General features: G+C 41.9%; 1 long non-coding RNA gene across 1 annotated transcript; it reads left to right on the top strand.

Moving 5' to 3' along the window:
- Positions 1-2972: 2972 nt before the first annotated feature.
- LOC137561374 (uncharacterized) lies at positions 2973-14431 on the top strand. Its single transcript, XR_011029986.1, has 3 exons — positions 2973-3059; positions 11215-11266; positions 14384-14431. It is a non-coding gene; the product is annotated as an uncharacterized lncRNA (long non-coding RNA).
- Positions 14432-18896: the final 4465 nt, after the last annotated feature.

Genomic DNA, 18896 nt, shown 5'->3' with positions numbered 1-18896 from the left:
GATTGTGTCAGGCTGCAGCATAAACCGATAGAGCATTATATTGTATAGGCAAATCCTTAGGTTGAGCTTTCTCTTTTTGTAGCCAAGTAGCTTATATGGACAGATAGTCATTCAAATAGAATACTTACTGGATGATCATGTGCTCTTGGGGTTAAAGGATATTCAAGCATAACATGTATAAATAAAAGGAGTCTAGATATACTTTCTTTAAAAGACCACTATTGTGGAAAAAAATCAAATTTAAAATACATGTAAACACATACACATAAGAAGTATGTTTCTTCCAGAGTAAAATGAGCCATAAATTAATTTTCTCCAATGTTGCTGTTACTTACAATAGGTAGCAGAAATCTGACAGAACCGACAAGTTTTGGGCTAGTCCCTCTCTTCATGGGGGATTCTCACCACATCCTTTATTCTTTAAAAAGACACTCCCTGAGCAAGACTTATAAAAAGATGCTGGCCAGCTCCCAGCTGGCTTCACACTTTTTTGGCAGTTGGATAGAGCAACTGCCATTCACTAAATGCTTTTGAAAATTAAGAAAACACTAAGAACCCCCTATGAGGAGATGGGCTACCCCAAATAATTTTGGTTCTGCAAGATTTCTTCTACCTACTGTAAGTGACAGGCAGCAACATCGGAGAAAAGTGGCTCATTTTACTCTGGAAGAAATGTACTTTTTATTTGAATGTGTTCGACATACCAGGTTGTGAACGGCCAGTGGAGGCGGTGGTGTCTGCAAGCTGAGTGGAGGGGGAACAGGAGAACCCAACACAAGCTGTGCCCTGCCAGGCAACGGGGGAGAGCACGTAAAACTCTATATGTGCAATACATTCTGGAGCATGTGAGTGCAATTTTATAATTAAAGTTTTAAGTTTTTTACTGAGTTATGCTATGGAGGCTATTTCTTTGAGGTACATTACATGGATTATGGGGAGGATGATGGTGGTCTAAATGGACAGCATCACAGCGGTACCAGGATCCTGAAGTACTGAGGCTCCTGGATTTGTGCATGGTTGGCCAGTCTAGCAGTGGCCAATACATCTGGTGAGTCTGTTTACTGTTGGGTGTCCATGGTGATGGTGGCATAAGAGATCAAGTAATTGCATATGAGAACAGCATTGAGAACTCCTGAATGATGTTTATGTGGACTTTTATATGAACTGGGCTGAGATATGATTATGCAAAATCTCAGTTTTCAGGAAGTTAGTATGTGTGTAGGACGTTTGTTGGTTCTCCAGGCTGCAATGGATCGCATGTTTTCGGTAAAGAGACAGTTATTTCTTGCTATAGTATATTCATATTTAACTAAGTAAAAGTAATACTTTAATCTTTTGTACATGTGTAAGTTACTATTATGATAAAATATCCACTTGGTTGATCTTAACAGCATTATTAGATACATGCATGTGTATTAATTTCTATTTCATATTTCTGTGGAAATTTACCATGCACATCTCATTCAATCAGTTTTGGCAGGAGAGGAAACATTCTTGTAAAGGTTAAGATAATTATGACATTTTCCAGAAAGAAAAAAATGGCCCATTGTGGAAGGACACAACCTAGGAGTGTGCAGGCGTCCAGCCCTGTTCTCTCGTTGCATTCCCTTTTATCTCACATGGACACATTTCCTGCCAGAACAAGAGTAATTAGACTGAGACACTTGTGATTATCGGTATCACTTTCTGGCACTCTGGAACCAGGCTTTACAGCATTTTAATGCCCCTATATTTCCTTTACTTATCTAGGGTGTCCTTTTCTATCCAATACTGAAATTAAATTGTTGAAAAGCGCAATGTAAATTTGTGATCATTTGGAAAATCTGGCCGTGAAATCCTTAAGGGGTTGCTTTGTCCATTTGCTAAAATGAAAAACAATCTTGCTAACCATTTGGGCTCATAAAATCCTGGCTCTACATTAAATGTTAAGAGAAACATTTTAAGTACCATAAATGAAGCAATACTGGAAGATAATTATATATTGATCAATACAATATTGGTGTAATAATTGTCAGAACATTGATTGTAGTCATTGTGTATTAGGCAGAGCACTATTTTGAGTAATGCCTGAAATTTGCCTGTACATGAGGGCACTAATCTACAATCTAAACCCAACAATATCTATCACCTGGGTATGCATACTTCTAACCTTTCCACTACTGTGTGTTTCTGTCCCTATCTTATGTACCATACCCAACTCCAATGTGAAACATGAAATGTTGTGCCATTACCATCACTTCCAACATGATTATTACAACATATTGTGCAGATGCAATCACTTTTAACAATAACATAATACGTAGTAACAATATCATAATCCCTACTACTAAACTGAGAAGACATTTTGAGTACCACAATTTAAAGGGTACCTTAACTCTAAAAAAATGAGTTTTAATTACCTGGCGCATCTACCGGTCCCCTGCAGCCATCCCATGCCCTCGCAGTCACTCATGACTCCTCTGGTCCCCCGCTGCCAGCTAGTTTCATTTTTGCCAACTGGGAGTCGGACGACCGCCATGCGTACGTTTTTACGCATTCCTGCTGGTGCAGGAAGATATTGCAGACATCAACACGTACATTTTTATGCGTTATGGGTACATTACACCCGTAAATCGTAAAAATGTACTTGTTGATGTCTGCAATAGCTTCCTGCACCAGCAGGAATGCGTAAAAACGTATGCATGGCGGCCGACCGGCCGACTCCCAGTCGGCAAAAACGAAACTAGCTGGCAGCGGGGGACCAGAGGAGCCATGAGTGACTGCGAGGGCACAGGATGGCTGCAGGGGGCTGGTAGATGCCCCAGGTAAGTAAAACTTATTTTTTTTTTGTTGAGGTTCCCTTTAATGGTGCCCAGATTAGACTAGTTAATTATTAATCGGGTTAGATAGTTCACAAAGTAATCTGCCATAATCTGGTTGTGTATGTAGAAAATAAAAGTTTAAATCTCTGTCCACATGTGGAACAGCTGGTATGGAACACCCATCATATGATGAAATAAGATGGACACTGAATCAACAGTTCTGTGCTGTCCGGCATTATTTGCCAGATGAAGACACAGGTGAGTTTAATGTCATACCACTTCAAGGCCTAATTCAGGCGAGATGTTATCATCATTTTGTGCTTGACTGATTTTGAAGTGAACCCTTAATCTAACATCAGGTATATTCTATAGATATTCTTGTCCAAAGAAAGAACCAGTGAACATTTAGTCTTTCAAATAAATATTAAACAGACATGCATATTCAACTGACAATGTCAATGGTGGAAACCCACCTAGTAAATATATATATATATATATATATATATATATATCTTTACATAATTAAAAAAAAGTTTTTTTATTTATTATAGTATTTATTTGTAAATGCCCATTGTAAAATTGCTGTATTTATCACAGGTGATGGCGCCTTTACTGCTGGCAAGGTGTGTAACTGCTGTCTGTTATTCTCCCCTGTATGTTGAGAAAAAGAAATTCAATTGATCTCCCAGAGTGCTCTGGGAAGAAGAGCAAATTACATCACAGCCATGGCAGTACATCACTGAGGGAACAGGGCAACATACTAATACCCTGCTATGCATTGATAAAAGAAGTGATTTTTCCACTAATACCAGGATAACTATGGTAAACATGGGTCTGCTGAAAGACAGGGGCATTGCTAGGGTCCTGGGAGATCAGAAGCACCTCTACACACCAGGTCAGCGTTCAGCTGCAGCGCATGTAGCTGCAAAAAACAGGAGTGGCTTTGTGCAAAAATGTGGGCGTGGTCATGGGTGCATAAGAACTTAGCAGCATTCACAGTTGTACATTGTGATGCAGCATAACAGCCGCTTTTGTAACGCAGCTTACCACACTGCATATAGCAACTCACAATGTGGCAGGTATGCTCCCACATAGAGATATCATAAACAGGCAGTATTTCAAAATATTAGACTGTTAGAGTGTCACCTCACCTGGCTTCTGTGTTGGCCTGGATGCTGTGCTTGGCTAGCTTGCTGGTGATGCTGTGCTGGCTGGCCTGGAAGTGATGTGAGATGGGTTGTCTGGTGGTGATACTGGTCTGGCTTGTGGTGACTCTGGCCTGTCTGGTGGTAATGCTTGCTGTGGTGATGCTGGTCTGGCTAGTGGTGATGCTGGCCTGGCTGGTGGTAATGCTTGCTGTGGTGATGCTGGTCTGGCTGGTGGCGACGCTGGCCTGGCTGGAGAGGGCTGACTATATAAATGAGATGTGAGTGTGGAGTGAGTCAGTATCAGGGCTGCTCATCAGGATTCCGGATATCCGGGTAACCCGGATATCCAAACTTTTTTACACTATCTGCCCGGATTCGGATTCCGGATACCTGGGCCAAAATCCGGATAGCAAACCGCGGATATTTGGTCTCATACCCGGATATCCGCGGATACCGGTCCGATATCCGAATCCGGGTACTGTTACCATGCAGCTTTATTTATTGAATTTATAAAGCGCCAACAGATGACGTCCATGACGTCATTGAGCCAATCAGAGGGCTCCCAGCCTAAGCCCAAGCAACCAATCACAGAGGGGAACCTTGGCCAGTCCCTCCTGTATATAAGGAGGGGGGCCATGATGAGAATCTCGTCCTTGCTTTGTGACTGCCACTGAGAGACAACTCCAGTCTGTTTGGCTAAGCAAGTGCATTATCACAGTGATAAACCCAGTGTTTTACACGTAAACACCTTCACTACACTACTGTTATATTGTGTTGTAGTTAGCTAGCCTGTGTACGTTGTTAGTGTCAGTCAGACTTTCAGCTGCAGCAGCTAGTTAGGTCCCGAGTCTGTGTCTGTGTGTGCTGTGCACAGTCTAGGCCTCCTGCTGCTGGATGGCCTGCTATTAGCCTTAGCTAGCTAGTAGTTAGTTACAGTATAGGTAGGTAGGATTACTGTGTTATATTGTGTAGTTAGTACAGTGCTATAGTTGTTAGAGAGTGAGTAGTACTGTGTTAGCTACTACAGATTATTGCAGTGCTGCTGTGCTGCTGACTGAGCAGTGAGCAGTTTCAGTGTGTCTTGTTGTACTCTGCTGTCTGCCACTCCGTGCTGATTCACAGTCCAAGCCCTCTAATAAAGTACAAGTACCCCACACATCATCTGTGACATCAACACATATCTTGTACTATGTCTGGCAACTGGGGGAGGGGCAGCAAGGCCAAGAGTAGAGAGAGCAAGATCGCGGCCTCTATCAGCAGTTCTGCTACATCAGTCTCCATTCCGCCGCTACCCACTGGCCGTCCAGCTGTTAGGGGGAGTCACGCTGCAAAGACGCAGCAGCATGTTGCGGCCATTTTCAAGCAGGGTCAGCAGTGCAAATTGGAGAAGAAAGACACCGCGACTGTGATGCAGCTGATGGTGGATGACGACGAAGAGGCCAGTGAGACCACCACCAGCCCTAGAAAAAACATTCTGTGCAAAATGGTGATGGTGACAGTAATTGTTGGGGGGAGTCCATCCTCCATGATGTGTCAGCAGAAGAGGAGTTTGGAGCGGGCTCATCATCCCAGCAGTTGTTTGAGGAGGGAGAGTTTGATGTTGATGATGATGAGATGAAGGACCAGAACTTCCATCCACCGGAGGGAGATGTCAGCTCTGACTCTGAGGAGGAGGATGATTCAGTGGGTCTGGCACTGAGGATCAGCATTGCAGGGATTGGCAGGAGTAGCAGTAGGCATGGAATGCGTGACTCACAGCCTGCTGCTCCATCTGCCACTACTACCACCAGTCGCACCACTCAAAGCCAGGCCCCAACCACCACTGGGAGAAAAGCAGCAGCAGCATCCCATTCTGAGCAATGTAAGGGCAAACTGCAATCCCCAATATGGCAGTTTTTTCATCTGCCCTCACTTCATAGCAAGTTTGTAACTTGTAATGTGTACCATGTGAAGATGAGCAGAGGGTCCAACCCCTCCAATTATGGCACCTCCAGCTTCATCAACCATCTGGCCAATAAACACCAAACGGAGCACGAGGAATTCAAGAGGCTGAATGGAGCTGGCGCTGGCCCTTGCAGTGGTCAGAGCACCATAATCCACTTTGCCACTCCTGCTGACACTGAGGCCTGTTCAGGCAGCCAGTCCTCCTCAGTGGTTTCCTCTGCTCCCTCCTCGGCTTCCCGTGCAAGCCAAAAATGCCACCACCACCACCAGACCCTGCTGTGTGACGCGTTTGTGGTCAGGGCTCAGCCTCCCGGCAGCCGTCGCATACACCAGCTGAACGACTTGCTTACACGGGTCATGTCCTCCCAGCTCCTCACGTACTTGTTTGTGCAGGAGGGGAGCTAGATGTGTGCACTCCTGCAGTGCACAGCGCCGGATTGGCCAATCCCCAGCCGGCACTACTTCACACGCACGGCCACTGCACCGCTTTGTGAAGGCCAACATGGAGCGTGGGATGGATCATGCGGTGGGTGAGCGGGTCCATGTGACCATGGACTCCTGGAGCAGCAGGTTCGGGACAGGCCGCTATCTGTCCTTCACGGCGCACTGGGTCAGTTTGGTGGAATGGGGTGAGGAGGGGACAGCAGCATCATCACCCCAGTGGGTGGTGCCACCCCGCTGCAGGGTCCGGGGAAGTGTAGCAGGTTCCAGCTCTGATCCGGTTTCATTCTTCAACCCGCCGCCAAACACCCCGCCTCAGCAGCAGCGTGAAGGCCCACCACTGCCAAGCGCTGCTGCAGATGATCACCCTGGGGAAGAACAAGCTTACAGCAGACCACATCCTGGCCAAGCTCCGAGAGCAGGAGAGGAGTTGGCTGACCCTCAGAGGCCTCAGAGTCGGAGAGGTGGTGGTCGACAATGGGGCAAACCTGGTTGCCGCCATCCACCGGGGAAACCTCACGCACATCCCCTGTCTGGTCCACGTCCTGAACCTGGTGGTGCAGAAATTCCTGCGCACCTACCAGGGGATGGACACTCTTTTGGGAGCGGCAAGGAAAACGGTGGTGCCACAGCGTCCCTGGAAGCCGTGCAGCTGGAGCTGAACCTCCCATGGCACCAGCTCATCATAGATGTTCCAACATGCTGGAATTCCACCCTGGCACTGTTGGAACGTCTGGTTGAACAGAGGCGGGCTGTCAACCGCTACCTGGCCAAAGCCACCATGGAGGCCAACTTGTCCAGGACAGGCACTGCCCACCACCCAAACATCATCCGCCCTGCTGAGTGGGGAAAAATGCAGCTGGTGTGCTTGGTGCTGGAACCCTTCCTGGGGGCCACCAACATGGTCAGCTGGGACCATGCATCACTGTGTGAGTGGGTGACCATGGTGTGCATGCTGGACAAGGCCCTCTATGCTCTGCTGGAAGTGGGAGAGGCAGCCTTGATCCAGCAGGGGCACCAGCAGCAACCTTCACAGTCCACCTCTGTGCGGCAGGAAGAGGAGTTTGAGGACTTGGAGGAGTTGGAGGACCCTGACCTTGAAGAGGAGGGGGCACAGCGGAGTGCAGCTGCAGTAGTGCGGGGGTGGAGAGAGCAGGAGGAGGAGCAGGAATAAGAGGAGGAGGACAGCACTGGGGGTGATGAAGACGAGTATGTGTTAGCAGAGATGGCAGCCCTCTTCCCCATGGCAGCGCACATGCTGCAGTGCCTGCCCAAAGACCCAAGGGTGAAGCAGATCTGTGCTCGGGAGGACATCTGGATCACTCTGATGCTGGACCCACGGCTGAAGGGGAAGCTGGCTCAGTTCCTGCCTGTAGGAGGAGACCCTGTGCGCCGAATGAGGGACTTGCAGTGGATTCTGGTTTGTCACTTGGAGGAAGCCTTCCCCCAGACTCCCCCCCCCCCCGCTGTTACAGTCCAGCCAGCACAGCAGCAGGTGCCTGCATCCAGCAGCAGCAGACGCCCAACAAACCTGCTGTGTCTGACAAAGGCACTCTATGCCATGCCAGTACCGCTGCATGTGAGCTACATACTGTAGCTAAGGGGCCTTGCTTGATGAGATCATCAAGCGAGGGACCTTAAAGACACAGTATGTGACCATGCCTGCCAAAGAATTGCAAGCAGAACCGCCAATTCTGAGACACACTAGAGAGTTATCTTAGCAGGCTGCAGCCGCTGCGCACTAGAGCGAGGACTGGACCAGATCGCCTGAGGACATTGCCACTGTCACTGCACCCAGGATAGAGCAGGGTGAGTGCAAAAAGGGGCTGAAGCTGCTGTTCACCGGAGGGAGGGTGGGATCACAGGATTGCCTGAGGACATTGCCACTGTCACTGTAAATGGGATTGAGCAGAGTCAGTAACTAACGAGCCATCAGCTGCTGCACACTGGAGGATGGGCTGGCTCAGAGGATCACTAGGGGACATTGCCGCTTTCACCGCGTCCGGGAAGGAGCAGGGTCAGTGACACTGATCAGGCTGCAGCCGCTGAACATTGGAGGGAGGGAGGAGGGAACCACTAGACTGCCAGGGTTTCATTTTAGGGGAGGCTTTGGGGCCACATTCGGACCATAAGACACACCAACATTCCCCCTCCCCTCTTTTGAGGGAGTAAAAAGTGCATCTTGTGGTCCGAAAAATATGGTAACTTTTAGGGAACAGCTGCAGCAAACATCAAAATTGTGTAAGTAATATCATAACCTCCTATTCATCAGCATTACTTATTTACTCGATGAAAAAACTGGCATTGTAAATTAGGGCTTTAAGGGGCAAAAAACTGCAAAATTGCTAAACTGTGTTAGCCTTCTGTATATATGCATATGGGTTAGCTATTTAACTGGCAATAACTGCATATATATGGGTACAAAACTGAAAGGATACTTAGCCACTAACAGCAGAAAGAAAATGGGAAATGCAGGAGTGTAGAAGTAAAAGATAACATCACAAGATTTCTTTTATGACACATCATTAATTTAAACCAAAAGAAAGAAAAATGAAACCCAAAGAATAATTAAGAGCAAGCATCAGTGTACTGCATTATCTTCTGGTTCACATTGTAAATTAATTTGTCAAGAAGATGGTTTGTCTGCAAGAATCAGAAAATACATGCACAAGACCTTTTGTTGACATACCAATTATTTTTGTGCTGATATTTTGCTTCTTTGTTATCACATTTTTTTATTTTATGTTTTATAGAAAACAGAAATTCATTCCAAAATACAGAATTTTAAAGAAAGGAGCATTTCAAAGTGATGTCAGCTCCAAATGTATCTTCCTAGCCAGTGACTCATCTAATTATTTCTGCTGTGTTTATCTGATGAATGGATGAAAAATAACTTGAAAGAATTAAAAATAAATCATGCATCAGTAAGATTTGTTCTTTCCTGTGATGAACTTTTAATCCAGCATACTGCAGCAAAACGTCTGTACATATGATCAGTGAATATTTTTTTAAAGAAATAGTTCAAGGGGGAAAAGACGGCTGAGGTGCCAGGAAAAATAGGGGTGAAAGAGCGGTAATAGCATGTCAGTAATTTACCAATATTCTACTATCTATTATAGTAGAGTATCAGTATTATTTTATGTGCTCCAGTTCTCACTTGAATCCTCCCCAATGTATGCCTATCCATAACCAACCCACACCTACGCCTAACCCTAACTATCCCCAACCTACTCCTAACACTGACCACCCCCACTCACTGCTATTTTGCTCCAGAGTTCACCTACAATGTAGGCAAACTCTGGTGAACTACTGCTCTCAGCATTCTCTCCATTATTACACGGTTTTATTACTATGCCTTGTCATCACCATTTTAACACCCTAATTTTCAGCTATAGCTAGTATTTCTATATTTTAATATGGGGGCTTATGCCAACACCCACATTTCCCAGTTGTCTTTTTCGATCACAGTGGAAATAAGTTGAAACTGAAAGTAGTTAATTACAATTAGCCCTAAACAATAATTATAATTGTTTATCTGTGGTCAATAACCACTTGCCTGTCCTCTTCACATATATTCAGGCATATGCAACAAATAGCCAAAACATTCAAACCACCTTCCTAATATTGTGCAGGTACCCCTTATGCCAACAAAACAGTTCTAACCCAACCAGTTATAGACTGTCACTCCTCAAGACCACTGAGAGTATATAGCAGATAAACACACATATACCTGATATCCTTTACATTGGATGTTAATTTTACCTGATCTGACCTATGACTTCTAACTTACCTTACCAATAACCTAGATCATTTTCAATTTAGTAACCCTTTCTCCCCCAACTCCCTCTGCCTATAACTCTTTAATAACCGCTACCTCTGAAACCCCTTACCTTAACAATTATCCTAACTTTGACCACGCCTAACCTTTCACCTAAGCTTAAGATTCCGGACTCCCTAACATTAACCTATTTTCCAAATTATTGTTGCCCCTAACTTTACCTTAAAACATGCTGTTGAAAAGTTGTAGGCTGGTGTGAAAAATGCTACTCAAAATTAATACTTACACAAAGATAGTTTCTAATTGTTTATTTTTATCAATTCACAGAATGTAAATCAATATTTGGTGTACGTATGCTTTGCCTTGCAATACTGCATCAATTCTAGTAGATCCAAGGAGAGGTTGTGGAATGCAGTTGTCTGTCATAGATCATGCACCATGGCAAGATGTAAAGTAGTAATCCTGCATCAGCAAGATCTCTCAAAGGGGAAGATTTTAAAGCATGCTGGAATTTCAAGATGTGCAGTTAAAGCTTTTTTGAAAAATCACAAAGAAATGGGCAACATCAAGGACCATAGATGTGGGGGTACAGATATGGGGCACACTATGCGTGCGTCCCTCTTAAGATCAGAAGATGACCAGAGAAGACATAAGCTCCACACTGGCAGAAACCTATGGGACCCAGGTAGACTACCCTCCTGTCTAGATAAATCTTACCAGAAGAGGTCTTCATGGAGCCATTGTGGGCCAAAGCCACACCTCTGACATAAAAAGGCCAAGCAACTGAATTATGCATGAGCATTTAAGAAATGAGACCCCCCTCAGCCAGAGACCCCCACTCAGTGGAGGTTACAATGGCATTGGCAGGCCCCTCAGCCAGAGTTGCAATTTGTAACTGTCTACAAGACCTGTACTTGGGGCGGCATATTTTTTGACACTACCCTGGCATAAATTAAACCTAGAAACTGCACTGGCACAGGGTTATACCAAATATTGATTAGATTTAGATCTCTCTTCTGTTTAATCCATTTGCATTGTTAATTGGTAAAAACAATCATTCCGGTCTGTGAAACCAGCCATAATTTACAGCATTTTTTTTCAGATATTCCTTGACGATGTACACAGAATTGAAAGTCCACCCAACTTTTGCTTTGGTGAGGTACCTACTTCTTAACCATTTTTGTGATCAGGCCCTTAGTTATACACTAACAAAGAATGTATGCAATGTTCGAGAATTGTCAGAATCACCTTAATACTGTACGGACTGTGACAAAAAACTCACATTGATTGTTCAATAACCTATCTTAAGTGCTTTTTGCATGAAAACCATAACGAAATAATATAATGCATCAAACAGCTAAGTGAGTTCATCAAAGAAACCTGAGATCCACATATGATTATCATACCATGCAGTAATAAATCTCTCAGTTACCATGAAAGAAACAAATGAAATAATTCATGTAACCTGAAAATGAACAAAGTACTAAATATTTAGCATTCATAGAGCATATTTAAGGTCATTCCATTTTTTTTGGAGTGTGTGACTAGAGTCTCCGGGCAAATATTTCCTTTATTTTCAGCCTCTAAAGACAGAATTCCTTCAAGGGTGTTAGAGCTTCTCATATACAGCTGCAAGCGGTAATGAATGTTCAAGTATTGCTTGCAGGTGTAGCTAACTAGTAAATCATGGCTCAGGCTTATATTATGGCTGGCATGGCCCCTGTTTAGATTATTCATAAAAGGCAGTGTGTATGTGGGGGGTAATCATTGCTAGGACACTGAAATATTTCCCACTCATCTATGTCCTGTTTCTACTTTTTCTGGTATGGGGGTTGTTTTTAGTTCCATCTAGTGCTGGATAACAGGTGTGGACACTGGAACATTTTTTTTGCATTAATAGCTGTGCCTACAATTTACTTAAAGAGGAACTTCAGCTTAAACAAACATATTGTCATTAAGTTACATTAGGTATGTTAACCTCCTGCCAACTGCGTCACGCTGATGGGTGTGGCCACGGCGGCAGACCAGGACCGCCTAACGCCAATCGGCGTAAAGTCCTGGGGCCAGCTAATGCAGGAGATCGCACGCAGGCTGCACGCCCATCTCCTGCTCGGGGGTGGAGCTCCACCCCACCTTCAGTCTCCGAGCGGCAATTGCCACTCGGGAGACTGTTAGATGGTGTGATCGCCGTCTATTTACATGTACAGCGATGCGATCGGCAGCAGCGCTGTACGGGGGATAGCCAAGTGACACGGCTGTCCCCCTGGGGGACAAGAGAGCGATTGGCTCTCATAGGCAGAAGCCTATGACAGCCGATCACCGTGATTGGCCGGCTGGGGGGAGGGAGGGATTGTTAAAAAAAAAGAAAGAAAGAAAATAGGCAAAAATAATGAAAAAAATATAACATAAATATTTATTTAAAAAAAAAATAAACAACTGGGGGCCGATCAGACCCCACCAACAGAGAGCTCTGTTGGTGGGGAGAAAAGGGGTGGATCACTTGTGTGCTGTGTTGTGCGGCCCTGCAGCTTGGCCTTAAAGCTGAAGTGGCCTATTTTACTAAAAATGGCCAGGGGAGTTTAGCACTGCGGTCCTCAGGAGGTTAATTAAAATAGATAGGTAATATAATCGCTTACCCACCCTGTTTCAAAAGAACAGGCAAATGTTTGATTTCATGAGGGCAGCCATATTTTTGGTTGAAAGGAGGTGACAGGGAGCATGAGACACAGTTCCAACTGTCCTGTGTGCTGATCATCCCTCCCAGTTGCTAGGCAATGTGAATAACAACATAGGAAATCCCATCATGCTTTGCACAGCATCAGGGAAAAAAAGCCCGGGCAGTTTTCTTTGATGGGTGGAGCTTAGCTAAAAATGCAGCTAAAAATGATGCTTTGGTAAGAAAAACAAAGTTCTGATGCTGTGAAACTGTTAAAAAATCACCAAGCCTCTTCAGTTCTGCTGAGTAGATTTTTAGTCCGGAGGTTCACTTTAAAGTGAATCTGAAGCAACAAGTGACATGATGAAATAAACATATTCACATAGGATACAAGACCTACTAAGAAATTATGGGAAGTCCCTTTCTCTTTCCCGGTATAGGAAGAGTTAAAAAAAGACTTGAGTTATTATCTATGCAAAAGAGCTTCTCTGAGCTAGTTGACCAACTTGGTCGAACTCAGTTGCATTCTCTGAAGAACTTAAACAGCCAAGAAACAGTCAGATACAGGTCGAGATAAGGTTTTACTGCAGGAAAATTTAAAGCGTCATTACTTCTGCTTTGTTTTACAGCTTAAAAAACAGAGGCCCATATGCAATTCACTTTTCACCTGAGTTTTCTCCCAGGAGATAATTCATCTTCAAATTAAAATAACTTTTCAGCACTTTTCAACTAAAAAGTACTGAAAAGTAGGTGAAAAAGTAATATCAAAACTATTTGAGTATTTTCTTGCTTGTTTAAAAATATCACCTAGGTGAAAACTCAGGAGAAAAAGCATATGGCCCCTTGTCACAAAATGCCTTTTAATGCATCAGCTAGCAAGAAAATACTTAAAAGAATTTTGATAGTACTTTTTCACAAACTTTTGGTTTCTTTTTCAATTGGAAAATGCTCAAAAGTTATTTTAAGCGTGAAAATTATCTCCTAGGAGATAACTCTGAACAAAAAGTTAAATGCATATGGGCCAGAGGGCCTTCTCCATTTAACTTTTTCTTCTAAGTTTTTTACCAAGAGATAATTCTTCATCATCTTATCTAAAAATAACTTTTCAGAACTTAGCAATTTAAAAAATATTAAAAAGTAGGTTAAAAAAAGAAATAACTAACTTACTTTGAGTATTTTCTTGCTTGCTGGGTGCTTTAAAGGTTTGTTTGTTTTTTTGTTTGTTTTTTTGGTAATATGTGAAGGTAAGCCCTTGGAGAAAACTCAGGAGAAAAGTTAATAGAATATGGCCCAGAGTGTGGATTCTAAACTGCAACTGTGACACTCTGATGCAATGTTATAAATAAAGCTATAACTGAAAATAAAAATATGAGACTCTGCTTTCGCTACTTATGTTCTATTTATTATCTGAACTACACATACAATTAATTATCTCATAAGTTTATTTTCCCTTCAGATTTCCTTTAAAGGGAAAATCCACTTTAACGACCTAAGCTCTCAGTCGTTTTCACTTTATGCATCCGAGCAATGTTCACCTCCCATTTATTAGCCTATAACTTTATCACTACTTATCACAATGAACTGATCTATATCTTTTTTTTTCACCACCAATTAGGCTTCCTTTGTGGGGTACATTTTGCTAAGAGCTACCTTACTGTAAATGCATTTTAACGGTAAGAATAAGAAAAAAATGAAAAAATTCATTATTTCTCAATTTTCGGCCATTATAGTTTAAAAATAATACATGCCTCCATAATTAAAACCCACGTATTGTATTTGCCTATTTGTCACGGTTATTTCACCATTTAAATTATGTCCCTATCACAATGTATGGCGACAATATTTTATTTGGAAATAAAAGAGCATTTTTTCAATTTTGCATCCATCACTATTTACAAGCTTATAAAAAGAAAATATAGAAAAATATTTCATCTTTACATAGATATTTAAAAAGTTTAGACCCTTAGGTAAATATTTGTGTTTTTTGTTTTTTTTATAGTAATGTTTTTGTTTTTTATTAAACATTTTATGTGGGTATTTTTGGGAGGGTGGGATATAAATAGTGTTTTATTTTGGGAAATATTTGTGTATTGTAATGTTTTTTTAGTTTTAGATGTAGTTTTACTTTTTGGCCACAAGATGGCAATCTTGAATTTGTTTACATGACGTCACTCTAAGTGTACAATGTACGCTTAGCGAGACATAGAGTCAGAAAAAGCGTAGCTTCCGAGAGAAGCCTTTAGCTTTTTCTGGGGGGAAGAGAAACCAGTGATCGGGCACCATAGCCCGATATATTGATTCCAGGGCTACCGAATCCACGGCCGGGAGTGTGATCGGCCATGGGCCATGCGCGAATGGCCACGGGAGCGCGCGGGAGCGCGCATGTCCTCCTTGATGTTTTTATTTGTCAAGAAGGACAAAGTGGTTAAGCTTGTCAGTGTTGTCATTTTGTCGTGGAATGCTTTTACCATTACATCTCTATTTTAATTTATTTTAGGCATTTAGAATTGTGTAGTTGTGCAAGCACTACTTCCTCTGGACTACATTTCACTTCTTTTGGTGTATGGAACCTTCCAAAACACAAATTGAATTTTTTACAATTTGCAATTTTTACTGGTGCTTCCACATGACTTTTTTTTTCCTGTATTTAATTATCAAGCACATATGCTGCATACATAATATCTTTAATGTATCTTTAATGTATTTTATCAGGGTTTATTTTAGTCTTTTGCTAAGTGACTTCTGAGTTAAAATTCTCCCAGGAGTGAGAAGAATAAATAAAATTTAACACCAAAAAGATGGCTCACTGGGGCACTGAAGTCAATGGAGAAGGTAAAAATAGAGCGACTCTGAGTTATCTTCAGTAATTTGGCTGGCACGAAATCACATTTGACAACTGAGAAATTTCTTGTAATCAACTGGTTCAGTTGTGAACTTAGATAGGGCAGTAATGGAAAGCAAGTGATCTCTTCATTAGTCTCTGCAGGGTGGAACAGAGGGCCATATTTCTGAAAAAGACAAGCCAGCTAAGGCTGAGGGAGATGCTACAAATCAGGACTGTTGTAAATAGATAAGAGGAGTGCTTCCACTGTAAAGGAAGATAATGCTCAGAGTATAGTGGATGAGAGAATTTAGTGAGACAGTAAACCTTCATAGACACCTGAAAAGTCGCAAAGGCACGTGTTTTGTTACAGTGCATAGCAAATAAGGGAGATGTTTCCATGAAACAGTAAACCTTTGACACTGGAGAAATCAGTCAAGTGACCCTTCTTTTTAAAGTTATTGGTCTGGTAAAGGTGTCAATGAGATTGTAAGGATAAACACAGCAGAAATCCGTTCAGATTTTTATTGAAAAACAAAAATAGGATAATCGTTCATTTTTATGGATCGAAAAAAAAAAAACCATTCTTCATTCGATCATTTTGGTCGAGTAAACGGGAAAGTCTAACGTTTTTATTTTACCATGTATGGGCACCATACGGTATGTTTTTGTTAAACTTTCACAATCATAGAATCCTAACAAATTAATGTCAGTAAACTATCAAACTATATTTATTTATTTTATGGAATGCTTTGGAAATATGTTTGTTTGTTTGTTTTTTGTTTGTTTTTGCTTCTTATATTCTGGTTAAACAATGAGGTAATAATTTAAAAAAATACTTGTATTATGATAATAATTGTTTAATTTTAGGTCATAAAAGGAAAGTACTGAATAATGCAAAAATGCACAAAGTATGACTCAGTCTTTGCTTGGGTCTATAGGATTAAGTATTATTATTAACTTGACAGATATTTGCTAAAGGCCCCTACAATGTGCATATAGCAGATGCAAAGGACAATGCATCACAATAGAAGAGAAAAACTGAATTTTGCTGTTCGGCTGTTTCAGTTTCTATTACTTTGTATATTGTACACTGAGAAGTACAAATCAGCAATTTCTTAGATTTAATGAGGCAGAACAAATAGCAATACGACATACAGTGATGTTTTAAACTTTCATTACTCTATCTAGACAGATCATTACTTTTTGACATGGTCTGATGAGCATATTGCTAATCCAATATGCTTCCTTCTCTGAACCTCATGAAAATAAGCAGACAAGCAACAAAGCGGGCCTGCAATGCAGACACTCAGACATTTTGTAGCATAGTGGTTAACTATACTCCATGTGACAAATACATAGTCTTGTTTATGATATAAAGAATGTTCAACAAGCATCAACGTTTTTGACCAAATGGGTCAAAATTAGTTTGTAGTGAGAAGTGTAGCTTTGCCATAAAAAATGCATGCCAATATTGCTAAAAATACATAAATTAGGTACATTGTAAAAATAATTAATACATGTAAATAATGGATTATCACATGAAACTGCTTCATGCATATTAATAATTCCCAAACAACCCATTTTACATTTTTCTAAAGAGGGCAGTGGCACTGTGAAATTATAGGCATTCTGCTTTCTTTAAAATTACTTCCCAAATGGGAGACAGGAGGGGAGTACCTCCAATAAACAGCAGAAAAAATTAGAAGGCTGTAATGGTCCATTGCTTTATATGGTTCCCGAGATTAAGTGCATGCACAGCTGACTCAGCAAATGGTAATGCTGTTTAGCGTTTGGAGCAACTTCCCAGGAGCTGGAGTCATCAATCAATCAAATCAAAAGAATTTATCTCCTGGCGGACTCAAAGTGCCAGAGCAGCAGCCACTAGGGCGCGCTCTATAGGCAGTAGCAGTGTTAGGAAGACTTGCCTAGAGTCTCCTACTGAATAGGTGCTGGCTTACTGAACAGGCAGAGCCAAAATTCAAACCCTGGTCTCCTGTGTCAGAGGAAGAGCCCTTAACCATTACACCATCCATCCAGTCATGAAGAATGTCCTCTTACTTTGCATGCAATAGCACACACAACACTCCACTCACTCAAGAAATACAATACAATACAATACAATACAATAACATTTGTAAAGCATTTTCTCCAATAGGAGTCAATTGTGCATAGCAGACACACAGCAACTAAAAGTCACTAACTGCAAATCAGTTTGCAAGCAGCTGTGTTAACCAAATAATTAACACATAGTGACTTTTATTTGCCAGAAGTGATTTCACTTCCTGGGTCAGTGGAGATTTAGGTTAAGAGATAATGTTGACAACTTTATGAAAAATGCAATGAAGAGTTGAAAGCAGCTAGGTAGTATATACTTTTTTTTAACTGGGTATAGATTTTATTTAGAGAGGGAAAGAGGCACCCCAAACATATAAAATGATTGAAAACAATTTATAAGGTAAGAGGCACTTGCCTTAACTAGTGAAACAAGGTAAGGCGTACATAAATAATGTATTAGACAAGTGACACTGGAGAATACATTTTGGGAGCATCACCACTTCCTCAGGTCAATAGTAGTGTCTTAATAACTCCTTACCTTGTTCATTTTTTTTTTATTTCTAGCAGGCACCAGGCACACACTGTAGCACACTCCAATCTTAGTAGGAATAAATAATATACTGAGTGCTGCAGGTGGGGTGCAGGTTAGCTGTCCTAGTGGCCAAGCCAAGGTAGGCATGAGGCCTGGTGTAACAGACCAAGCTTTTAAAATTAATTTCATTACTGACATTTAAATTTTGTTATATTTCCAGCAGCAACCAGGCACACTATGTGGCACATTCTAATCTTAGTAAACAAATGACATACTGAGTGCTGCAGGTGGGGTGCAGTATAGCTGTCCCAGTAACAAAGACATGCATGAGGCCTGGTGTAACAGGACAAGTTTTTAAATTTAATTCAATTAATGACATTTAATTTTTCATATTTTTCAGGCAGGCACCAGGCACAAAATGTGGCACACTCCAATCTTAGTAAGGACAAATGACATACTGAGTGCTACAGGTGGGGTGCAGGTTAGCTGTTCTTGTGGTCAAGACTGGCATTAGGCCTGGTGTAACAGGTCAAGTTTTTAAATATAATGTAATTAATTACATTTAAGAAAAACATTTGAAATAACAGCCACAATAAGTAATGCCTGAAGCATTTGAAATAGCAGCCACAGTAGTTGAGACCGGAAAAATTGAGCAGTTACCTATCGGAGAAATATTTGACTTTCAATCTCTGGATGACACAGAGGCCATAAAAATTG

This window comes from Hyperolius riggenbachi, chromosome 3, assembly GCF_040937935.1.
Source record: "Hyperolius riggenbachi isolate aHypRig1 chromosome 3, aHypRig1.pri, whole genome shotgun sequence".
In the NCBI taxonomy this organism is placed as follows: Eukaryota; Metazoa; Chordata; class Amphibia; order Anura; family Hyperoliidae; genus Hyperolius; species Hyperolius riggenbachi.
Note: the sequence above shows the minus strand (reverse complement) of the source record. Positions and strands in the feature narration are given on the sequence as shown.